Source organism: Budorcas taxicolor, chromosome 20 (genome assembly GCF_023091745.1).
Source record: "Budorcas taxicolor isolate Tak-1 chromosome 20, Takin1.1, whole genome shotgun sequence".
Classification (NCBI taxonomy): Eukaryota; Metazoa; Chordata; class Mammalia; order Artiodactyla; family Bovidae; genus Budorcas; species Budorcas taxicolor.
The window spans coordinates 29,018,322-29,043,778 of NC_068929.1; the positions used below are offsets into that span (position 1 = coordinate 29,018,322).

The 25,457-nt window shown below is 37.6% G+C and overlaps 1 protein-coding gene and 1 pseudogene across 1 annotated transcript in view; both read right to left on the bottom strand.

The window, feature by feature from the left end:
* The window catches only part of NDUFS4 (NADH:ubiquinone oxidoreductase subunit S4), a 111,717-nt gene that overhangs the window by 72,698 nt on the left and 13,562 nt on the right, over positions 1-25,457 (bottom strand). The gene's annotated exons all lie outside the window — the stretch shown is intronic.
* Positions 20,264-20,744, bottom strand: LOC128066112 (cytosolic iron-sulfur assembly component 2A-like; annotated as a pseudogene).

The following is a 25,457-nucleotide window of genomic DNA, read 5'->3' on the forward strand; positions in this document are numbered from 1 at the left end:
TTAGGATACTGACAGCTTGATAAGAAATTCTCTAGTCAAGGAATTTCCTAAGGAATGTCATATGAGAACTCAGTTATAGGGTGTCTTTTTACATTACCTGTCTGAGGTTAGAAGTGTTATAGAAGGAGAGTTTACTATGTTCAACTGAATCAAAATGTCACTTTAAAAACTACATTTTTGGTCTTTCAGGGAAGCATGATTTATCTTCTCGTGCCTCCAAAGCTCAGAAGGGGTCAAAAAAAATCATTATATGATTTGCTTCACACCAGCTTTAATGCTGTTTAATCATGAACAGTTCACTGTATTTTAAAAAAGGCTATGTATTTTATCAATAAGCTCAGGTATGCAGATGACATCACCCTAATGGCAGAAAGCAAAGAGGAACTAGAGTCTCTTGATGAATGTAAAAGAGGAGAATTAAATAGCTGGCTTAAAACTCAACATTTAAAAAACAAAGATCATGGCATCCAGTCCTTAACTGTGTGGATCACAAGAAACTATCAAAAATTCTTAGAGATGGGAATACCAGACCACCTTATCTGCCTCCTGAGAAACCTGAATGCAGGTCAAGAAGCAACAGTTCAAACAAGACATAGAACAACAGACTGGTTCAAAATTGGAAAAGGAGGGTGTTAAGGCTGTATACTGTCACCCTACTTATTTAACTTATGTGCAGAGTACATCATGAGAAATGCCAGGCTGGATAAAGCTCTAGCTGGAATCAAGATTGCTTGGAGATAGATCAATAACCTCAGATATGCAAAGACCACCCTTATGGCAGAAAGTGAGGAGGAAACTAAAATGCCTCTTGATGAGGGTGAAAGAAGAGAGTGAATAAGATGGCTTAAAGCTCAACATGCAAAAAACAAAGATCATGGCATCCGGTTCCATCACTTCATGACAAATAATAGATGGGGAAACAATGGAAACTGACAGACTATTTTCTTGGGCTCCAAAATCACTGCAGATGGTGACTGCAGCCATGAAATTAAGACACCTGCTTCCCTGGAAGAAAAACTATGACAAACCTCGACCACGTATTAAAAAGCAGATAGATTACTTTGCTGACAAAGGTCCATCTAGTCAAATCTATAATTTTTCCAGTAATCATGTAGGGATGTGAGAATTGGACCATAAAGAAGGCTGAGCACCAAAGTAGTAATGGTTTTGAACTGTGGTGTTGGAGAAGACTCTTGAGAGTCCCTTGGACTGCAAGGGGATCAAACCAGTCAATCCTAAAGGGAATCAACCTTGAATACTCATTGGAAGGACTGATGCTGAACCTCCAACACTTTGGCCCCCTGATGTGAAGAACTAACTCATTAGAAAAGACCCTGATACTGGGAAAGATTGAAGACAGGAGAAGAAGGGGATGACAGAGGATGAGATGGCTGGATGGCATCATCGACTCAATGGACATGAGTTTAAGCAAACTTTGGGAGATGGTGAAGGACAGGGAAGCCTGGGGTGCTGCAGTCCATGGGATCGCAAAGAGCTGGACACAACTGAGCAACTGAAGAACAATGTATTTAATCTTCATTTATCTTCACTTTTAACTACTGCAGCCTGTTGCTTATTTGCTTCAATTTAAGAATCGTTTACTTTAAAACTTTTAACTGCCATAAGACCATCAGGACTATATTTGATAGAGAACATATTTAAAATAAAATAAATTCAATCAGAAGAAAATATGCTGAAATTATAAGATATAACAGCTAAACAACACAGCATTCATTATCTAGTAATCTGACAACAAAAAAAGCTAGTTGGGGGACTTCCCTGGTAGTCCAGTGGCTGACTCCACGCTCCCAATGCAGGGGGCCCAGGTTGATCCCACATGCCCCAAGTAAAGATCTGGCATGCTGCAACTAACCGGGCACAGCCAAATAAATAAATTTTTTTTTTAAAAAAAGACAAAGCTAGTTCGCAGGTATTGCTTACTCTTCGATTTTTTCAAAGATGAAGCATATTTCCATCAGGAAATCTGGCATTCTTGGAAATACTATTTTTTAAAGGTTGATGATTACATGATTAAGAATAATTACCGATACAATGAGAAGGAAAGAATCACTAACATTCACATTTGCTTCAATTTTTTAACTTCATGAAACAATTTGGAAAATGGTCATGTAGTGACTCCAGACTTAACCAGAGCCATATTAAAATTTCATATCTGCCACTTAAGAGCAATACAATCTTGAACAAATTACTTCACAACTCTGCACTTTAATTTTCTCATCGACAAAAATAAGGATAATAATACCTCACAGGATGACCGTGAGAATTAAGTAACACTTTAAATAACTAGTCTTTTCTTCCTTAAATGCATCTTCCCCATCAGTCAATTACATCCTATCATTTCACTCCTTTACTTAAAATCTGTCATTCACTGGTAGTTTACTATTACCAGTTTACTACTGGTAAAAGTTAAAAGTTAAAAACTCTTACCAGTAGTAAACTGGTAATAGTAAACTACCAGTGAATGACAGATTTTAAGTAAAGGAGTGAAAAAATGGAAGTATTTGGAGATGGAGTACTATGATATTTGTAATTTACTTTCAAATAGCTTAGGTAATAAAAATATCTGTGTGTATGCATTTTGCTCATAATCTACACCCTAAGCTTGGTTAGTTACACTCTCCAGAAGTATCTTCTTATAGACATGAATTTCAAAAATTATCAAAATTCATAACAAAGGAATTTTTGGTGGGCATAAATCAAGACTGAATTTATTTTACCTTGATGACATGAGTGGTACCTGAAATATATGACTGTCTAGAAAAACTGCATGTATTCCACTGAATAAAGAATAGCAATTTAGCAAGCTTGGTAGTAGTCTAGAATTTTACACCACCACTCAAGGTTTAGAGCTCCATTTGGGTCTAGGATCTCCCACTGCTGCCCCTGACCAGTCCTGCCATCAGACTTCAGCTATTGCTTATCTTTAGTCAACCAAGATTCTCATCATAAGGCCTGTGGATTACCTCTTGATGGATGGTCCTACTACATAACCTGACTGGACTGCAGACCATTCCTATTATAAGTATTGGAGTTTCAGCTTTAGCATCAGTCCTTCCAATGAACACCCAGGCCTGATCTCCTTCAGAATGGACTGGTTGGATCTCCTTGCAGTCCAAGGGACTCTCAAGAGTCTTCTCCAACACCACAGTTCAAAAGCATCAATTCTTCGGTACTCAGCTTTCTTCACAGTCCAACTTTCACATCCATATACGATCACTGGAAAAACCATAGTCTTGACTAGATGGACCATTGTTGGCAAATTAATGTCTCTGCTTTTGAATATGCTATCTAGGTTGGTCATAACTTTCCTTCCAAGGAGTAAGCGTCTTTTAATTTCATGGCTGCAATCACCATCTGCAGTGATTTTGGAGCCCGGAAAAATAAAGTGTGACACTGTTTCCACTGTTTCCCCATCTATTTCCCATGAAGTAATGGGAACAGATGCCATGATCTTTGTTTTCTGAATGTTGAGCTTTAAGCCAACTTTTCACTCTCCTCTTTCACTTTCATCAAGAGGCTTTTTAGCTCCTCTTCACTTTCTGCCATAAGGGTGGCGTCATCTGCATATCTGAGGTGATTGATATTTCTCCCGGCAATCCTGATTCCAGCTTGTGCTTCTTCCAGTCCAGCGTTTCTCATGATGTACCCTGCATATAAGTTAAATAAGCAGGGTGACAATATACAGCCTTGACGTACTCCTTTTCCTATTTGGAACCAGTCTGTTGGTCCATGTCCAGTTCTAATTGTTGCTTCCTAACCTGCATATAGGGTTCCCAAGAGGCAGGTCAGGTGGTCTGGTATTCCCATCTCTTTCAGAATTTTCCACAGTTTATTGTGATCCACACAGTCAAAAGGCTTTGTTTAGTACTCAATTAATAGTTTTACATGTCTCCATACCATTTAAGAAAAATTCAGCATTCACTAAAATATTTATGCAAGAGACCTGGTATAAATTTTGGTGTGGTCAAGATGGCAAAGTAGGATGATGTTGAACCACTTCCTCCCATGGTCACAGCAACCATCTATTGATGATTGAAGACTAGCAGAAAAGATTTTCCACAGCTAAAAACACAATGAGATGGGTAAGAAGGGTAGAAAGGCTGAATAGTTAAGACCTACACTCACAGATACGCAACCTACAAGTTGGAGGACAGTCACAATTGCAGAGGTTACCCCAAGGAGCAAAGGGTCAAAGTCTCATGTGGCACTCCCCAGCCCAGAGGTTTTATACCAGGAATAGGAGCTCCCAGAACAGCAGGCTGTGAAGGCCACAGGGCTTCCATAAAGGAGACAGAGGGCTCTAGGAAACAGATTCCATTTTTTTTTAAGTGGCACAAAGAAAATCCCACACATTTCAAGTCCAAGCATAGAGGCAATAATTTGAAAGCTGCATGGGTCAGACACATTTACTAATTTTGGAGATCCTTCTAGAGAGGCAGGAACCAACTGAGATTCGCCCCCTGGAGAGTAAAGAGGCTGGCAGCAGTCATTTTGAGAAGCTCATTCTACCATGAGGACACTGATGTCTTCAGGTAAAATTTTGGAGTCATCCCTCTAGCCATTTAGTCCTGGGAGCTGCTAGCATCAGCTCTGGAAGGCCCGTCAGTCATATAGCCAACTATACTGGAATCCAACACAGTCCAGCCCATCAGCAGGCCAGTAGCCACCACAAAACCCAGGACCTGGCAGCCATCTAGGCCGGGGGCAAGCCCTACCTACCAGTGCATGCATAGTAGTTGGTCCTACCACAGCAGAAGCCACCCACACAGAGGCAGCCCTGGAGTTCACGCCTCATGACCAGAGCAGGTGTGCTGCTGGGCCCCATAGGATGCGTCCTACAGGCTTAGTTCTCAAAGCTCAGGAAATGTACTCAACCTATCTAACACACAGAAATAAACACAGAGATCTGTAGACAAAATGAGGAGGAAGATGAATGCATTTCAAACAACAAAACCCCAGAAGGACTAAATGAAGCAGAGATCAGCAATCTATCTCAAGTTCAAGGTACTGATCATAAAGCTGTTCAACAAATGTAAGAAAAGAATGAAAGAAAATAGTGAGAAGCTTAACAAAGAGATAATATAAAGGAACAACCAAACAGAGCTGAAGAATATAGTACCTGAAATTAAAAATCACTAGAAGGAATCAACAGATGATACAGAAGAACATAGCATGGAACTGAAAGAGAATTAAAATTAACCCAAGCTGACCAGGAAAAAAGAATTTTAAAAAAGAGATAGTTTGAGACCTCAGGGACAATATCAAGCATCCTCATATTATAGGGGTCCCAGAGCAAGAAGAAAGAGTAACAGGCTGAGAATTTATTTGAAGAAATAAAAGAAACATTCCCTAAGCTGGAAAAGGAAACAGACGTGCAGGTCCAGGAAGCACAAAAAGTCCCAAACAAGATAAACCCCCCAAAATGCACACCAAAACACCTTATAATTGAACAGCAAAAACTAAAAGTAAGGAATCTTAAAAGCAGCAAGAGAAAAGTAGGTAGGCACAACAGAATTCCCATAAGACTATGAGCTAACTTTTCAGCAGAAACTATAGGCTAGAAAGAACAGCATGATACATTCCAACTGATGAAAGAAAAAAATCTACAACCAAGAATACTCTACACGGCAAGGCTATCATTCTGTTATGCAAGAGAGACAAAGAGTTTTACAGACGAAGAAAAGCTAAAGGTTTCAGCACCAACAAACTGACTTCATAATAAGTGTTAAAGGACGGAAAGTTGGATGGAAAACATTCCATGTGAACAAAAATGAAAAGAAAGCTAGGGTAGCAATACTTGCATCAGACAAAAGAGACTTTAAAAAGAAAAACCATTACAAGAGACAAAAACGGTCATTTGTGTATAATGATCAAGGAATCAATGCAGCAAGAAGATAAAACAATTGTAAATAGATATATACACCTAAGACAGGTACACACAAATATATAAAGAAAATGTTAACAAATATAAAGAAACTGACAGTAATGCAATAGTAGTAGGTGACTTTAACACCTCACTTACATCAATGGAGAGAAAATCCAGACAGAAAAATCAATAAAGAAACACGGGTCTTAGCTCGAAACAGATGGACTTAACACACTCCATCCAAGAGGCAGAATACACATTCTTTTCAAGTACACATGGAACTTTTACATACTAGGCCACAAAACAAGTCTCAATAAATTTCAGTTCAGTTTTATTCAGGCGTTCAGTCATGTCCGACTCTTTGGGACCCCATGGACTGCAGCACACCAGGCTTCCCTGTCCATCACCAACTCCTGTAGCTTGCTCAAACTCATGTCCATTGAGTTGGTGATGCCATCCAACCATCTCATCTTCTGTTGTTCCCCTCTCCTGCCTTCAATCTTTCCCAGCATCAGGGTCTTTTCAAATGAGTCAGTTCTCTGCATCAGATGGCCAACATATTGGAGTTTCAGCTTCAGCATCACTCCTTCCAATGACTATTCAGGACTGATTTCCTTTAGGAATGACTGGTTAGTTCTCCTTGCAGTCCAAGGGACTCTCAAGAGTCTTCTCTAACACCACAGTTCAAAAGCATCAATTCTTTGGTGCTCAGCTTTCTTTATAGTCCAGCTCTCACTAGACGGACCTTTGTTGGACGTTTGTATTCTATGTATTCCTGCCACCTCAATAAATTTTAAAAGACATAAGTCATATTAAGCATCATTTCCGACCACAATGCTATGAGATTAGAAATCAACTACAGCCCAAAAAGCCTGCAAAAAAATAGAAATACATGGATGACAAATAATCATGTCACTAAACAACAAAATGTTCATGAAAGAATCAAAGAGGAAATCAAGAAAGATATGAAAAATGAAACAGTGATCCAAAGTCTATGGAATGTAGCAAAAGCAATACTAAGAGGGAAATTTACAGCAACACAAACCTACCACAAGAAAAAAAAACTTCAAATAAACAATCTAACTTTACATATAAATGAACTAGAAAAAACCCAAAGTTAGTAGAAGGAAAGAAACAATAAAAATCAGGGCAGGAATAAAGGAAATAAAGACTTTAAAAAACAAATAGAAAAGATCACTGAAACTAAGATCTGCTTCTTTGAAAAGACAGGTAAATTTGATACGCCTATAGCTAGACTCATCAACAAAAAAGACTAGACACAAATAAAGAAAATCAAATGAAAGAGAAGCTACAACTCACACCACAAAAAATAAAAAAGGATCATAAAAGATTACTACAAACAACTGCACTCCAATAAAATGAATAACCTGGAACAAATGAATAAATTTCTGCAAACATACAGTCTTGAATGAGAAAGGAAATATGGACAAATCAAATAACAATAATGGAACTGAATCAGTAAAACACGTTCTCAACAAAGTGCATGACCAGACAGCTTCACAAATGAATCCTACCAGACATTTAAAGCAAAGTTAACACCCGAACTTCTCAAACTACTTTAAAAATTGAAAAGGGAATACAAACTCACTCATTAAGCAAAATCACCCTACTATCAAAACCAACAGAAACATCACAAAACAGGAAAACTACGGGCCCAACTCATTGATAAAATAGGTGAAAAAATCCTCAGCAAAATATCAGCAAACAGAATTCAATGATACACTAGAAGTATCATATACCATAATCAAGTGAGCCTTATCCCAGGGATGCAAGAATGGTTCAGTACCTGAAAGTCAATCAGCATGATATACCGTATTAACAAAATGAAGAAAAATTGGAGAAAAAAGCATTTGACAAAATCAACATCCATTTATGATAAGAATTCTCAACAAACTGGGTGTAGAGGGAACATTCCTCAACATAATAAAAGCTATATATGACAAATCTTTTGCCCATAACATACTCAACAGTGAAAACCTGAAAGCATTTCCTCTAAAATCAGAAACATGAAAAAGATGCAAACTCTTGCCACTATAATTCAACAGAGTTTTGGAAGTCCTAGCTATACCAATCAGGCAACAAAAAGAATAAAAGGAATCCAAATCAGAAAGGAAGTGTAGAACTGACACTTTTTGAAAATGACATGATACTGTAAATAGACAATCCTAAAGATAATACCAAACACTAATAGAATAAATGAATTAATACAATTGCAGGATACAAAATTAATATATAGTAATCTGCTGTTTCTATACCCTAAAAGCAATCAGAAAGATATATTTAAAAAACAGTACAGATTCAGTGCAGTCTCTATCAAAATACTAACGACATTTTTCACAGAACTAGAACAAATAATTCTAAAATTCATATGGAAACATAAAAGACCTCAAGAGTCCAAAACAATCTTGAAAAAGAAGAACAAAGTTAGATTTTAACCAACCATATTACAAAGCTATAGTAATCAAAACAGTATGGTACTGGCATAAAAACAGATCAATGGAACAGAACAGAGGGCCCAGAAAGAAACTGACATTTTTATGGCCAGGAAGCACATTAGTAAAGCATCTGCCTGCCTACACGGGAGACACAGGTTTGATCCATGGATTAGAAAAATCTCCTGGAGTAGGAAATGGAAACCCACTCCAGTATTATTGCCTGGGAAATCCCATGGACAGTGGAGCCTGGCAGCCATGGGGCTGCGAAGAGTCAGACATCACTGAGCACAACGACTGGATTGGATTCTACAAAAAAAGAGGCAAGAATATACAAGGGAGGAAAGACAGCCTCTTCAATAAATGATGTTGGGAAAACTGGACAGCCACAAGCAAAATAATCAAACTGGACTACTTTCTCACACCATATACAAAAATAAACTCAAAATAAATTAAAGGCTTAAATGTAAAACCAGACACCATAAAAATCCTCAAAGAAAACATAATCAATATGTTGTTTAACACTGGTCTTAGCAATATTTTGGGGGGTATCTCCCCTCAGGCAAGCAAAACAAAAGCGAAAATAAAGAAATGGAATTAAATCAAACCAAAAAGCTTCTGCACAGAAAAGGATACTGTCAACAAACTGAAGAGGCAGCCTACTGAATGGGAGAAGATATTTGCTACAACATATTTGATAAGGGGTTAATATCCAACTATATACAAAGAACTCACACAACTCAACAACAAACAAACGACCCAATTAAAAAGTCGACTCAGGGCCTATTTGGGCGTTTTTCTAAAGATACACAGATGGTCAAATGACACAGGAAAACATGCTCCAATATCACTAATCATTAGGGAAATGCATATCAAAACCACAATGAGAAATTACCTCACAAATTTCAGAATAGCTATTTAAAAGATAACAAATAACAAGTGTTCAGGAGGATGTTGAGAAAAGGGAATGCTTGTGCACTGTTAGGAGGAATGTAAACTGCTAGTCACAACGGAGAACAGTATGGAGGTTCCCCCACAAATTTAAAAAACAGAACTACCATATGATCCAGGAATTCCACTTCTGGATAATTTTCTAAAGAAAACAGAAGCACTAATTCAAAAAGGATATACAAACTCCTATGTTCACCACAGCAATATTTACAACAGCTGAGATATGGAACCAAACTAAGTATCCATTCATAGATGAATGAATAAAAAAAGATGTGGGGGTGTGTGTCTGTATAAAAGATGTGGTATATGGAACACTACTCAACCATAAATAAGAATCAAATCTGGCCATTGTGACAGTACAGGTGAATCTGGAGGGTACTATGCTAAGACAGAGAAAGACAAATACTGTATGATTTTACTTGTATGTAGAATCTGAAAAACAAAACAAATGAACAGACATAACAGAAAGAGATTAACAGACAAAGAAAACAAAAGGGTGGTTTCCAAAGGGGAAAGGATAGGGAGGATGAGTTAATTAGGTAAGGGAGATTTAAGAGGTACAAATGATCAGTTATAAAATAAACACATCATAGGGACATAATGTTCAGTTTAGGGAGTATAGTCAGTAATACTGTAATAATTTTGTATGGTGACAGACTAGATTTACTGTACTAACCATTTTGTAATGTATAAAAATATTGTGTCATTATGCTATACATCTGAAATATAATATTGTAAGTCAATTACACTTCAACTAAAAAAAAGAAAAAAATTTTAATTTATCCAAATCCAGTAAAACTGTTGACTAGACCTGAATATAATAATTAGAACTCTTAATGACTTCCCTAAGTAAATTACATAACTAAATACGTAAGTCTATGACTTTTAAATAAGTATTTTCAAATTTCGATTTCAATTTGATTTCAATCAAAAAACTATAATAATCAGTAAGAAAATGAGACATGAATTTTCCCACTGACTTTTCATAATAACAGTCTATCTTTTAAATAGAAAAAGCAAGGGAATTTCAGAAAAACATCTATTTCTGCTTCACTGACTATACTAAAGCCTTTGATTGTATGGATCACAACAAATTATGGAAAATTTTGTGCTTAGTCACTCAGTTGTGTCTGACTCTTTGTGACCCCATAGACTATAGCCTGCCAGGCTCTGTCCATGGGGATTCTCCAGGCAACAATATTGGAGTGCGTTGCCATGCCCTCCTCCATGGGATCTTCCCAACCCAGGAATCGAACCCAGGTCTCTCACACTGCAGGCGAATTCTCTACTATCTGAGCCACCAGGGTAGCCAAGGGATGGGAATACCATATCGTCTTTCCTGCCTCCTGAGAAACTTGTATGCAGGTCAAGAAGCAACAGTTAAAACCTTAAATGGAACAACTGGTTGGTTCAAAACTGGGAAAGGAGTATGACAAGGCTATTTGTTGTCACCCTGCTTATTTAACATCTATGGAGAGTACATCACGTGAAATGCTGGGCTGGATGAAGCACAAGCTGGAATCAAGATTGCAGGGAGAAATATCAATAATCTCAGATAGGTAGATAATATCACTCTAACTGCAGAAAGTGAAGAGGAACTAAAAGAGCCTCTTGATGAGAGTGAAACAGGATGGTGAAAAAGCTGGCTTAAAACAACATTCAAAAACGAACATCATGCCATCCAGTCCCATCACTTCACTGCAAATAGATGAGTAAAGAGTGGAAACAAGGACAGATTTTATTTTCTTGCGCTCCAATATCACCACAGATGGTGACTGCAGCCATGAAATTAAAAGACTCTTGCTCTTTGGAAGGAAAGCTATGACAAACCTAGACAGCATATTAAAAGACAGAGACATCACTCTGCGACAAAGGTCTGTCTAGTCAAAGCTATGGTTTTTCCAGGAGTCATGAATGGATATGAGGGTTGAACCATAATGAAGGCTGAGCACTGAGGAATTGATGCTTTTGAACTGTGGTGTTGGAGAAGACTCTTGAGAGTCCCTTGGACTGCAAGGAAATCCAACCAGTCAATCCTAAAGGAAACCAATCCTGAATATTCATTGGAAGGACTGAAGAGGAGGCTCCAATACTTTGGCCACCTGACACAAAGAGTCAATTCAATGGAAAAGACCCTGATGCTAGGAAAGATCGAAGGCAAAAGGAGAAGGGAGCACCAGAGGATGAGATCATAGGATAACATCACCAACTAAGTGAACATGAATTTGAGCAAACTGTGGGAGATAGTGAAGAACAGGGGTGCCTAGTGTGGTGCATGCAGCCCACAGGGTCGCAGAGTCAGACGTGACTCAGCGACTGAAAAACAACAAATAATACATATATTATTTTACAAAAGATTCTTAAAACAGTGCTTCTTCCATCTGTCACTTTAGTCTTTGGTGTTAATGTTGACATAGATTTCACTTCCACATATTTTAGCAATTGAACAACAATCACATCTTTTAAAAACATTCTCCTAAAATTTTTTTAATTGAAGTGAACCGTGTATTAGTCTCAGATGTACGATTCACTATCTGTATATATTACAAAATGATCAGCAGAAATAAGCCAATGCCATCGGCAGAGTTACAAATTCTTTTTCTTATAGTAACTTTTTAAGTTTTACTCTCTTAGCTTTCAAATATGCAATACAGTATCAACTATATTCATAGACTATAGTCACGCTGCTATGGACCAAGGCTTGCAGGATCTTAGTTCCCTGACCGTGGCCTGAACCTGGGCCCCTAGCAATGAAAATGCAGAGTCCTAACCACTGGACTGCCAGGGAATTCCCAAAGAAGTTTTAACTTTAAATATTTTTGATTGCGCTGACCAATATCCAGACAATAAAATACTTTGAAGAGAAGTTTAAACAGCACCTGAGAGTTAATACTTGTCAACTACAAAATAGTGCATCTGTGTTCAGTTGAACTCTATTGACCATATATACTTAAGAAAGTATACCAAAATTCTAACTCTTATTCTCAATTCAAACATATACCGAAACATCTGCTATGTCTTATGCACAATACTAGATCCAGTAACTGGCTTTAAAGGTTTTATTGGAAGGAAAGCAAACATATAAACAGTAATTTCAATGTCACTGTTCTGAATGCTAGTGGTAATTTCTATAATAAAGCTATATCAAGGTGCTCTTCTTGCTATAGAAGGAAAAACCATACATTGTGGAGTAGAAGATGTAGTGGGTGGGATATGGCAGGACTGTCAGGAAAAACTTAACAATGTTGCCCATGCTGTCTAGATACATTTGCTTCTATTGAGCACCCAATGCTATAGGATTGAGAAGGGAACTACAAAAGGTGTTACTTTAATTTATTCACACATCTAGTGCCTACTGTATGTCATACAATCTTCACAAATAAGTTCATAATTTATTTTTAAATTAGGTATAATCCCACAAAGCCAGGAGTTTTAAATTGTGGTTGAAAGATCATGAATTTTTTATTTTCCAAAAAATGCTTATTTTTCCTCCAATGCTTCTCATTTTACCTCCTGCCAACTTCCTCCCAGTAAATTGAACGAAATGGTAACATTTAATAATATCTACAATACTCCAAAATTCTTTAAAAACTAGTAGATTCCATTGTTACTTGCTTTTACTTCTAAAATAAACAAAACTGAATGAATAGAACTAAGTAAAGTCATATGGTTTGCTTAATGCTGACTGTAACAGCAGAAAGTAATTCTCAATCTCAAATCAGGGTTTATTCTGTGTATTGAGCACTCTGTAATTACAAAATCTATAATATAATAGCTACAGAGCTATTTATTATAGAAAAATGGCAATTATTTAAATTTGCAATACATTTCCATCTTCTCCATTCTGTCTTTGATGGAAAACTTTGGAGTCATAGTGAAGAATCAATTCACCAAAAAAAGCTGGCTGACAGAATTATACCTATTCATTTCAGTAAATACTGCCATAAGATAAAGCTTACAACATGGATACCACACACATACACACACAAAAGAAAATTATAGGTCAGTATCACCAATGAATACAGGTGCAAAAATCATCAGCAAAACACTAGCAAACTGAATTCAACAATACATTAAAAGGCTCATATACCTTGATCAAGTGGGAATCATCGCATAGATACAAGGATTTTTCAATATCTGCAAATCTATCAGTTGTGATACACCACATTAACACCACTGAAGAATAAAAAACCTATGATCATCTCAACAGATGCAGGAAAAGTTTCTAATAAAATTCAACATCTATTATGATAAACCCTCTCCAGAAATATGGGCACAGAGGGGAACATACCTCAGTATAATAAAGGGCACATAGGACAAGTCTGCAGCTAACATCACATCCAATGATGAAAAGCTGAAAGCATTTCCTCTAAAATCAGGAAGACAGGGATACCTAATCTTGCCACTTTTATTCAACATAGTTTTGGATCCTAGCAGCAATCAGAGAAGAAAAAAGAAAGGAATCTTAATTGGAAAGGAAGAAGTAAAACTGTCACTGTTTGCAGATGACTAAAAATACTATACAGAGAAAATCCTAAAGATGCCACCAGAAAACTACTGGCGCCCATCAGTGAAAAGCTGCTAAACACAAAATTAAAATACGTAAGTCTGCTGCATTTCTATACACTAACGACAAAATATCGGAAAGAGAAATCAAGGAAACAATCTCATTTACGATCACATCAAAAAGAATAAAATACCTAGCAATAAACCTTCCTAAGGAGACAAATGATTTGCATTCCAAAAACTGTAAGATGCTGATGAAAGAAATTGAAAATGACAGACAGATGGAAAGATACACCTGCATTCTTGGACTGGAAGACTCAGTATCATTAAAATGACCATTCTACCCAAGGCAATCTACAGATTCAGTGCAACCCCTATCAAATTACCAATGGCATATGTATGGAAATACAAAAGACTCCAAATAGCCAAAACAATCTTGAGAAAGAAGAATGGAGCTGAAGCAATCACACTCCCTGACATCAGACTATATTATCAATGCAAACCTACAGTAATCAAAACAGTATGGTACCACCACAAAAACAGAAACATAGATTAATGGAATGAGATAGAAAGCCCAGAGATATAGCCATGCACTTATGATCAATTAATCCACAACAGAGGAGGCAAGAATATACAATGGAGGAAAGACAGTCTCTTCAATAAGTGGTGCTGGGAAAACCAGACAGCTATTTGTAAAAGAATAAGAGCATTCTCTAACAGCAAATACAAAAACAAAATTCAAAATAGGTTAAAGACCTACATGTAAGACTGGAGATTATAAAACTCACAAGGGAAAACACAGGCAGAACACTCTTTGACATAAACCACAGCAATATTTTTTTGGATTGGTCTCCTAGAGTAATGGAAACAAAAGCAAAAATAAACAAATGAAACCTAATTAAATGCTTTTGCACAGCAAAGGAAACCATAAACAAAATGAAAAGACAACCTATAGAATGTGAGAAAATATCTGCAAACAATGCATCAGCAAGGGACTAATTCCAAAATATACAAACAGCTCATACAGCTTAATACCAAAAACAAACAAAAAGCAATCCAAAAAATGGACAGAAGACCTAAATATTTCTCCAAAGAAGACATACAGATGGCCAATAGGCACATGAAAAGATGTTCAACACTGCTAATTATTAGAGAAATGCAAATCAAAACTACAATGAGATATCACTTCACACCAGTCAGAATGGCCATCATTAAAAAATCTACAAACAATAAATGCTGGAGAGGGTGTGGAGAAAAGGGAACCCTCGTGCATTGCTGGTGGAAATGTAAACTGATACAACCACTATGGAAGATGGTAAGGAGATTCCTTAAAAACTAGGAATAAAGCCACCATGTGACCCAGCAATCCCACTACTTGGCATATACCCTGAGCAAACAAAAACTGAAAGACACACGTACCCCAATGTTCACTGCAGCACTATTTACAATAGCAAGAATATACGTAACAGCAAGAAGCTGTTGCATATATACAATGGAATACTACTCAGCCATAAAGAGGAATGCATTTGAGTCAGCTCTAATGAGGTGGACGAACCTAGAGCTTATTATACAGAGTGAAGTAAGTCAGAAAGAAATATAAATATCATATACTGATGCATATATATGGACTAAAAAGATGAATTTATTTTCAGGGTATCAATGAGAAACACAGAGAACAGACCTATGGACACAAGAGGAGGGAAGGAGGAAGAGGGTGAGATGTATGGTGAGAGTAACATGGAAGTTTACAATACCATATGGAAAATAGACAGCCAATGGGAATTTGCTATATGACTGAGGGAGCTCAAACAGGGGCCCTGTGACAATCTAGAAGGGTAGGATGGGGAGGAAGATGGGAGGGAGTTTTGGGAAGGATGGGACATGGGTGTATCTATGGCTGATTCTTATTGATGTGTGACAGAAAACCACAAAATTCTGTAAAGCAATTATCCTTCAATTAAAAAAATAAAATGGCAAAACAAAAAAAAAAAGTCTACAAATAATAAACACTGGAGAGGGTGTGGAGAAAAGAGAACCTTCCTAAACCGGAGAACAGTATGGAGGTTCCTTAAAAAGCTGAAAACAGAGTTACCATATGATCCAGCAATCCCATTTCTGGGCATGTATCTGAAGAAAACTCTAATTCAAAAGGATACATGTACTCCAATGTTCACAGCAGCATTGTTTACAACAGCAAAAATGGAATCAATCTAAATGTCCACAAACAGATGAATGGATAAAAAATATGAAATATTACTACTAAATTTATTATAGAATATATATTATGGAATATTACTCAGTTGTAAAAAGAAAGAAACACTACAACATGGATGGACCTAGATATTATCACATTAAGTAAGTCAGACAAAGAAAGACAAATATCACATGACATCACTTATATGTAGAATCTAAAAAAAAAAGACACAAATGAACTTATTTACAAAATAGAAATAAACACAGAAAATAAACTTATGGTCACCAAAGGGGAAAAGGAAGGAGGAATAAATTAGGAATCTGGGATCAACAGATATGCACTACTATATATAAAATAAACAACAAGGACCTGCTATAGAGCACAGGAAACTATACTAATTATCTTGTAATAGCCTATAATGAAAAAGAATCTGAAAAAAAATAGGTGTATATATATAACTGATTCACTTTGCTGTACATCTGAAAGACTAAATCAACTATAATTTTTTAAAAGAATTTTTTAAAAATATAAAGTCTCCAACATGCAATACTAGTATTCAATATAAGGAAGAAGCAGGACACAACCTAACAAGGAAAAAAGTCATTTTCCAGTAATCTATAACATCATTGTCCGTGACACATTTAAAACCCAAATATTTATTTCATAAGGAAAACAAAAATCTAAAATGCTATCTTGCTTAAGGAGATGCTGGTATGAAATATTTTAAATATTCTATACTATTGTATAATCATATGAGCCCACAGACGTTACTGTAGTTAAGTACTGTGTTATGCTATGAAAGGCAAAAGGTGAAGAAAACAGTTCCAACTCTCAAAGAACTTACAACTAATGGGAAACATAGACAAAGAAACAGGCAATCACAATGAAGTATAACCAGTACCAGAAAGAGGTAAGACATAAGAATAAGGCATGCTAAGACCACACAGAACTGGTATTTAACCTAAGCTTGTGAATTCAAATAATGCTCCTTAGAGAAAGTGATGGTAATGTGCCATCTGAAGGACAAGTAGTACTTAAATATCCAAAGAGTGCTGAGGTGGGGTAAGAGACAGGAAGGTCAGAGAGGAAACCAGAAGAAATAGTCCGGGCAGACAGAATCTTAATTACGTAGGAGCAAGAGCATACACGTGCCAGCAGTCAGGGATAGCAAGTAGTTCAAGACAGCCAAAATATAGTTTGCATATGGCTGGAGACGGGGCCAGAATGGAACTGAGAAGAGGATGAAGGTCAAAGAATGAAAAGAAGATGCAGGCAGGGAATATGAAGGCCTTTCTGACATGTTGAGAAGTTTGGACTTTATCCTACAGGCAACACAGAGAACAAATTAAGCCCAAAGACAAGTAGACCAGTTAGGAGGTCGGATGAAAGTAAATGTTAGGAAAATGAATACTAGAACTGAATGACACTGATAGGAAGCCTAAGAGGGAGAAGACAGGAATGATACATAGGTTTACAGCTCAGATAACTGGCTAGGTATTGGTAACAATACTAAGGGAAAAATGAGAGGAGCAGTGGAAGAGATGATCATTATCAACTTGTTTCAGACATACTGTGATTCAGATGCCTGTGGAAAATCAAACAGTTCTAAGGGTCTAAAATTCAAGAAAAAGATGCAGTTATATTTCTTAATAAGCCAGTCCTCTAGCAGTAGAACAAATTACTGTTTCTTTGGTTGAAAAGTAAACAATCACTAAGGTAAAACATCAAAGATTTAACTTGAATTTTTAAATGTTACTAAAACATTTTCTACTCTTACTTGCCATGTGCATAGCCTGAATTCCTTGAGTAAAAAGTATGTATGATACAAATGAACTATATACATTCAAGCTTTCGTGTAAACAGGTGGTAACTGAAGTCACAGCAGATGATGAGATAGAAGAAGAGTATACTAGTTTCCTATTGCTGCCGTAACAAACTACCACAGAGTTGGAGGAGTAAAACAACATAAACTTACTCTTACAGTTCTGGAGGTCAGAAATCCAAAATGAGTCTCACAGGCTAATAATAATCAGTGTGTCACAAGGCTGGTTCCTTCTGGAGGCACCAAGGGAAAATCCCTTCCTTATCTTTTCCAGCTTTTATAGTCTGCCTCACCAGTGGTCACAGCACCCTAGTCCCCGCTTCTGTGGCGGTATTTCCTTCTCCTCGGACTCTTCCTGTGGCCTTCTTATAAGAACCATTCTTATTACATCAGGCCCAAAAGGATAAGCTGCCACCTCAAAAGCCTCAATTTAATCATACCTATAAAGTCACTTTTACATTCAAGGTCATATGTTCTGGGGATTAACACATGGACATTTTAGAGTGAAAGGGTATTATTCAGCCTATCACAGAGTATGCAAAGAAACAAGGTATTGGTAATTTTTAAATTGAATGTTGAGTTCACATCAATTCATTTTGCCATTGTGCTTCCTAAACATATATATACACGTATATATTCACATGTATATAAAGTATTATATAATATAAAACACTTTTAAAAGAGTAAAGAACTATAAATCAAACTCTGAGAAACACTGCCAGTTCAAGGAAAGGGCAAAAGCTGATGGGCATTCAAAGTGAGAAAAGCCAAAATAGAAGTGAAAGAAAGACTCTTTCAAGAACGAGAAAGCCATCCTTTTGGATTGCAAAGGCCATGTAAGATAAGGACAGAGAAAGGTCTTCTCATTTAGCAGCAGGTTCACTATCGACCTTGACGAAAGCTATTTCAGAGGAATGATGGATACCAAAAATAGATTACACTGAGCTGAGGGGTGCATGGGAGGTCACAATCTGGAAAAAGCCAGGTGCAGACACATCTTTTAGATACTCGCGAATAAAAAACTAAGTAAACACAAAATCCAAGATGCTCCAATAATCCAAGAAGAGGAACTAGAATCTGGGTAAGATTTACAAAAGGAGGGGACGAAAAGGAGAAGGAAGGAATAAACACTAAAAGAAGCTACAAGAATAATGACAATGATGATTCTGTTGTTACAACTTATTAGGCCTTAGCATATGCCAGGCACTGCCCTAAATACTTCATGAACTTTATGAAACAGAGGTTATTCCGTCCAATTTACACAACAGAAAACAAGCACAAAGACAGAGCTAAGCATTGTCAGAGTTGGACTTCAAATGTAGGTAGAGTTGACTCTAATAAAACGTGTGCTTCTAAATACTATATTAACTGATGTGATGGCTCCACTGGAGTAGTTCAAGTATGAAAAAGCTAAAATATAGCCTGGCAGCATGGCTACTATCAGCAGTTAACAGAAAATCTCTAGAAAGCAGTTTTTCCCAAAACTAGAGTCAAGGACACTTAGCAAAGAGACTATTAAGAGAGTTGGCCACATCAACAGTTTGAACTTAAAGCCAAAAGATTAAATTTGGGACCAAAATAAAAACGCGAGTCCTAAAAGGGGCCATTTACAAGCAGTAATTAAGATGCACGAATACTTAAACCAGTAACTTCAGTAGCAGCAGAATACCAATGTTTTAAGTCTCAACTAAAGGAAAAGGAATTTGTGAGATAACCCATGATGCACTGTATGCATCCCAGAGCTAACTACGCACGAATACGGTATGCTAAAACATGTTAATAAGATGGACAACAAGGCTGTCACCATAGTAATCAGTCACAGACAACAGTGGAACAGGAGCATGAGCCTAAACGGTAGAAGCAGAAAAAAGTCCTCAAAACTATCATTAAATCATTTAGGCAGTATCAGTGAAGAGAAAATATATGCTCATTCACCCAGGTTACTGGCCACTCGCTGGATCTGTTACATTCTCAAATTCAAAGAAAATTCTATAGGTTGCTCTTTGTCTGCTGGGATGTTATACAGTCACTGGTCAACTGGTACATAATACAGGAGTATTGTGCCATCATGAATTTTTTTTTTTTTTTAACAAGAATCATCTCCTTTATTTATTTTACAGAGTAATGGTTTAATCTGAAAACACTTGGGCACAGTAAATATTTTGACATGAAAAGCGTCAGAATGGGCATCAGAAAAATAGCAACTCATCTTACACACAATAACTAGAAAATATTTTTGTCTGATCATTTAAGGGTTACAAATCCTGAGAATGTTATACATTGAACAAACTAGGTACTATCTGATAATTAAATCTTGCTTGGAAATCATCGTTTAAAAAAATGCTCTGAGGTACAAATCACCTATGTATTAAACATGAATCTTTTACATTTTACAAAGACTTTAAACAAATATATCAAATGATTATACTTCAGTGGCTCTAAAACAGCTATCAGTCAGGTTCCAGGACACACTGTTTCACGATTTCCCCTAAGTTGGGGTTCTCCATGGCAGCCGCCACTCGCTCTGTCATTTATCTGCTTGTTGATATTCTCCTCTGTTGAGTGGGTTCCTTCAGAAATGTAGATTTCCAACTTATGTTTAAACGGTAAACACCACTGAAGTTTTTACTCTTAAGCACAGCCCAATAAGAGTCGCCAAAGAGCAATGAGATACCGTTGGCGTGAACCTTATAATAACCAAATAGTCATCTTCATTAATCTCCTGAACCTCCACACAACTTTCCGTTACCACTTCCAGTTCTTCTAAAGTATTGGGATTCTCTGGGTCCTGGATGGTTCGAATCAAATCATAAACTTCTAGCGCTTTCTCTTCCATGATCCGGGGCTGCCGGGCAGCTCCCACTCAGAGAGGCCCGAGAGCCACAGGAATCTGCACAGTGTCCAAGAGAGCAGTCTGGACACCCGCTCCATCCTTATGTTCCGCCATCCCTGGCGACTGTCCATGAATTCTTTAAACATGGCATTGTCCTCTCCCCTGGAGAACTTCTATTATTATTTACCGTTAAGTGAGTTGTAAGACTTCAGTTTCCTGATCCTTTGTCATGTCCTTCAAAATACTGGTGAATAAAGCAAATTCTAAAAAATATGAGTTATTTACAACCCTAGGAATAGATTGTGCTGTGCTTGGTCACTCAGTCATGTCCAACTCTTTGCGACCCTCTGGAGTGTAGCCCACCAGGCTCCTCTGTCCATGGGGATTCTCCAGGCAAGGATACTGGAGTGGGTTGCCATGCCCTCCTCAAGGGGATCTTCCCAACGCAGGGATCAAACCCAGGTCTCCAGCTCTGCAGGCGGATTCTTTATCTTCTGAGTCACCAGGGAAGCCCAAGAATAGATTAAACTATAAAATAATTATCAATAGATCATCTAAAATGAGATCATTCACTTTGATGAAATAACATACATAAAGCAATTACCAGTGTCTAAGTGTTCATAAATTATAGCTATTAAAATTATAGGACTTCCCTGGTGGCTTAGACGGTAATGCGTCTGTTTACAATGCGGAAGACCCGGGTTCAATCCCTGGGTTGGGAAGATCCCCTGGAGAAGGAAATGGCAATCCACTCCAGTACTATTGCCTGGAAAATCCCATGGAGAGAGGACCCTCAAAGTAACAGGTTACAGAGAGTCTTTTGAGTTAAAAGGAAGCCTATAACCAATACCTTTGGTGCTCACATTACATCCCCTAGACCTGTTTTTCATTTCAGCCCCAGCCCCAGAAGCTCAGACTCACGTCATCTTCCAGTATTCCAACTGAAGTGAACCCATTATGCCTCAGGGTCTTAAGGAGCACTATAATAACTCAAAAGCACCAAAAAAGCTAACACCTTCAACCAAAAGCAAACAAGAACCAGTGGGTAACTGTCTGAGCGTTCCAGCTTTCAAATGGATAATACTGAAAGGCATTCTGTATAATTCTTAAGTGATTCCATTGAAATTAAACCTCTTACTGCTCACCGCAAGCACTCTCATTTATCACCCTTTTTTCCTCCTTCCCTGTCTCACTCCAGAGCTCCTCACTTCTAGTTCCTAGGTCAGTTTTCAAATAAACCACCTATATCCATGTTTTTGTTTCATACTCTTCTTTGGGAAATGCCAATCTAAGACAAAGCCCATCCATAAGACCCTAAGAAATGATCATCCAGCCTCTGCTTGAACACTTCTATCCTACTATGTTCATCCTCAAAGCAGATGTTCTAAGAGTTCACATTCTAGCAAAGTGCAGAAATGCAATCTTGGAGACTAGAAAAGAATTACAAATATTTATTGAATGAGTGAACAAACTTTAACAAGCGAAGTGCCAGAGTTCTTTAAGAAAAAGGTTAAGAGGTCAGTCTACACAATATATACAGACATTATTTGTTCTCTGGACATGACTGAGCGACTGAACTGAAGGATACTATAAAATATTACTGGTTTTTAATTTTTCCTCAAGAGCCCCAGCTTTCATTACAACTGACTTCCAGAGTTCCTATAATCTACATGCATGATACCTGTAGGATAACTAACATGTATCCTGTTGTATGGTACAACAGGAATAATAAAATTACAAACAATGACCGTAGTCTGTTTAATCTGACTCAGTTGAATATTCCCAAGACTTTTAAACTTGGTACCAAAGAAAGGGATTTTTAGTCCCTTTCTAATGATAAAACTATAAGATATAAGCCTGAAAACACTTCCATCAGCTATATCTGCCACATTGAAAAAAAAACAATCTGACACAGTAGTTGACAAATGACAGAGACAAGTTAGAGAGTCTGGCAGCTTTCTAGCTCTGATCCCTGGGACCAGTTAGCTACCCTTCCCCTTCCACTGCTTGATGATATAAGTCAATTGCCTTTTCCTGACTGTGCTACCTGTTTGAGTTTCTAGGCTTCTGTAACTTGTAACTGAGAACAGCCTAAAACAAGAGCTAGTATAAAGAAAATGTTGCATAAGATCTAATGCTCTCTATGGAGGGCTGCAAAGCCTGGGATCCATGAATCCTCTAGAAATCTCAACTCTCAATTTTATATATTTCTAGAGATATACATATCTCTAGAAGGAAGTCAAAATAAAACTCAAAATAAAACTCTGACTTCTATACCCTCTCAAAGAAATTAAGATCTATTGGTTGGTGGTCTAAATCAAGGACTCGATGTATTTTTCTGCCAATTAACATGGACAACAATCTTCCATCGTTGATTAAATGCAATAATTTTCTACCAAGGGAACATGTATTTTCTTTGAAACCCTTTCTCTGGCCCATTTCTAAGATTCTTTCTCCGACCACAGTTGAGAATCAATGGTTTAGAATATGATTGTATGAAGAACTGTTGGGAGTCGCTTGATCTTTTATTCAGATGTGCTAAAATATGAGCAATTTTAGAACTAGATAATTCATTCTAGGCTGGCTGGCCGTGGTAAGATGTAATAAGCACACTCTATTCTGTCCCTCCCACTGAATGCAATCATAATCTCTGGACATGATACACGGAAAAGTTATTTTAACACTGCAAAGTAAATAGCAAGCAGATTAGGAAAAGGTTATCAGAATTCAAAGTATCACTCAACCAGAGACGAGTCTGTCATATTATTTTTCCCTCTAGTATCCCTTGCCTTCTGCTTCACTGATTATGCTAAAGCCTTTGACTGTGTGGATCACAACAAACTGTGGCAAATTCTTAAAGAGATGGGAATATAAGACCACCTTACCTGCCTCCTGAGAAATCTGTATGCAGGTCAAGAAGCAACAGTTAGAACCAGACACAGAACAATGGACTGGTTCCAAATTGGGAAAGGAGTACTCAAGGCTGTATATTGTCACCCTGCTTATTTAACTTATATGCAGATGACATTATGTGAAATGCCAGGCTGAATGAAGCACAGGCTGGAATCAAGATTGGCAGGGAAAAATATCAATAACCCCAGATATGGAAATGACACCACCTTTATAGCAGAAAGCAAAGAGGAACTAAAGAGCCGCTTGATGAGGGTGAAAAGTTGGCTAAAAATTCAACATTCAAACAACAAAGATTTTCATGGGCTCCAAAATCACTACAAATGGTGACAGCAGCAATGAAATTAAAAGACGCTTGCTCCTTGGAAGAAAAGCTATAACCAACCTAGACAGCATATTAAAAAGCAGAGCATTACTTTGCCAACAAAGATCCATACAGTCAAAGCTATGGTTTTTCCAGTAGTCATGAATGGATGTGAGAGTTGGACCACAAAGAAAGCTGAACGCTGAAGAATTGATGCTTTTGAACTGTGGTGTTGGAGAAGACTCTTGAGAATCCCGTGGACTGCAAGAAGATCAAACCAGTCAATCCTAAAGGAAATCAGTCCTGAATATTCATTGGAAGGACTGATGTGAAAGCTGAAGCTCCAATAATTTGGCCACCTGATGCGAAGAGCTCATTGGAAAAGACCCTGATGCTGGCAGACTGAAGGCAGGAGAAGGGGACAACAGAGGATGAGATGGTTCGATGGCATCACCAGTTCAATGGACACGAATTTGAGCAAGCTCCAGAAGTTGGTGATGGACAGGGAAGCCTGGTGTGCTGCAGTCCATGGGGTCACGAAGAGTCTAACATGACTGAGCGACTGCACTGAACTGACTGATCCCTTGCCTAACCTTAATGGAACTGCAAACTTAGAAATGAGCACTTCAAGAGAAGCATCCTATCCCAAGAAGCTAGAAAGAGAACTAACAAAAATGTGTGACTGTGTAAATCATTCATTTTTTTTCTATTTACTTTGTTTTCTCATGTACCAAGTGGTATACATGGAAACCTAAAAGAGCCAAAAACTAGAAGCAAGGAAATCTTTTTCTTCATTCATTGAGGTGTTGGTCCTACCTTCTTATTAACAGAATGACAACCTCAATGAGGTACAGAGATTGGACAGAAGAAATAAACAGTCCCTATGCACAGAATGCATGATCACCTACTTTAAAAAATCCCAAAGAATCTACAAAATACATAGAAAACTAACGAATCAACTTAGCAAGGTTGCCTGCAAAGTCAAACACACAAAAATCAATCATATTTCTATACATGGCAATGTTCAATTAGAAACTGAAATCCTAAAAACAAGGCTATTTACCATAGCTCCCCCAAACTGAGATATGTAGGCATAAATAGAACAAAACATATAGGATCTGCACATTCAAAACTATGAAACACCAATGAAAGAAATCAATAAATACATGAAGACACATCCATGTATACGGATTGGAGGGGTCAGCATAATAAAAACGACAGCTCAGGACTTTCTTGGTAGCCCCATGTTGAAGTCTTCGATTTCATAATGCATGGGGCCCTGGTTCGCTCTCTGGTCAGGGAACTAGATCCTCATACCACAACTAAGAGTTTGCATGCAACCAAGACCCAGGGCAGCCAAATAAATATTTTATTTTTAGAAACGACAACTATGCTCCGATTTTGTTGTTGTTGTGCAGTTGCTAAGTCATGTCTGATTCTTTGCAACCCCATGGACTGTAGCACACCAGGCTTCCCTGTCCTCCACTGTCTCCCAAAGTTTGCTCAAACTCATGTCCATTGACTCAGTGATGCTAACAATTTCATCCTCTGCCACCCACTTCTCCTTTTGCCTTCAGTCTCTCCCAGGATCAGGGTC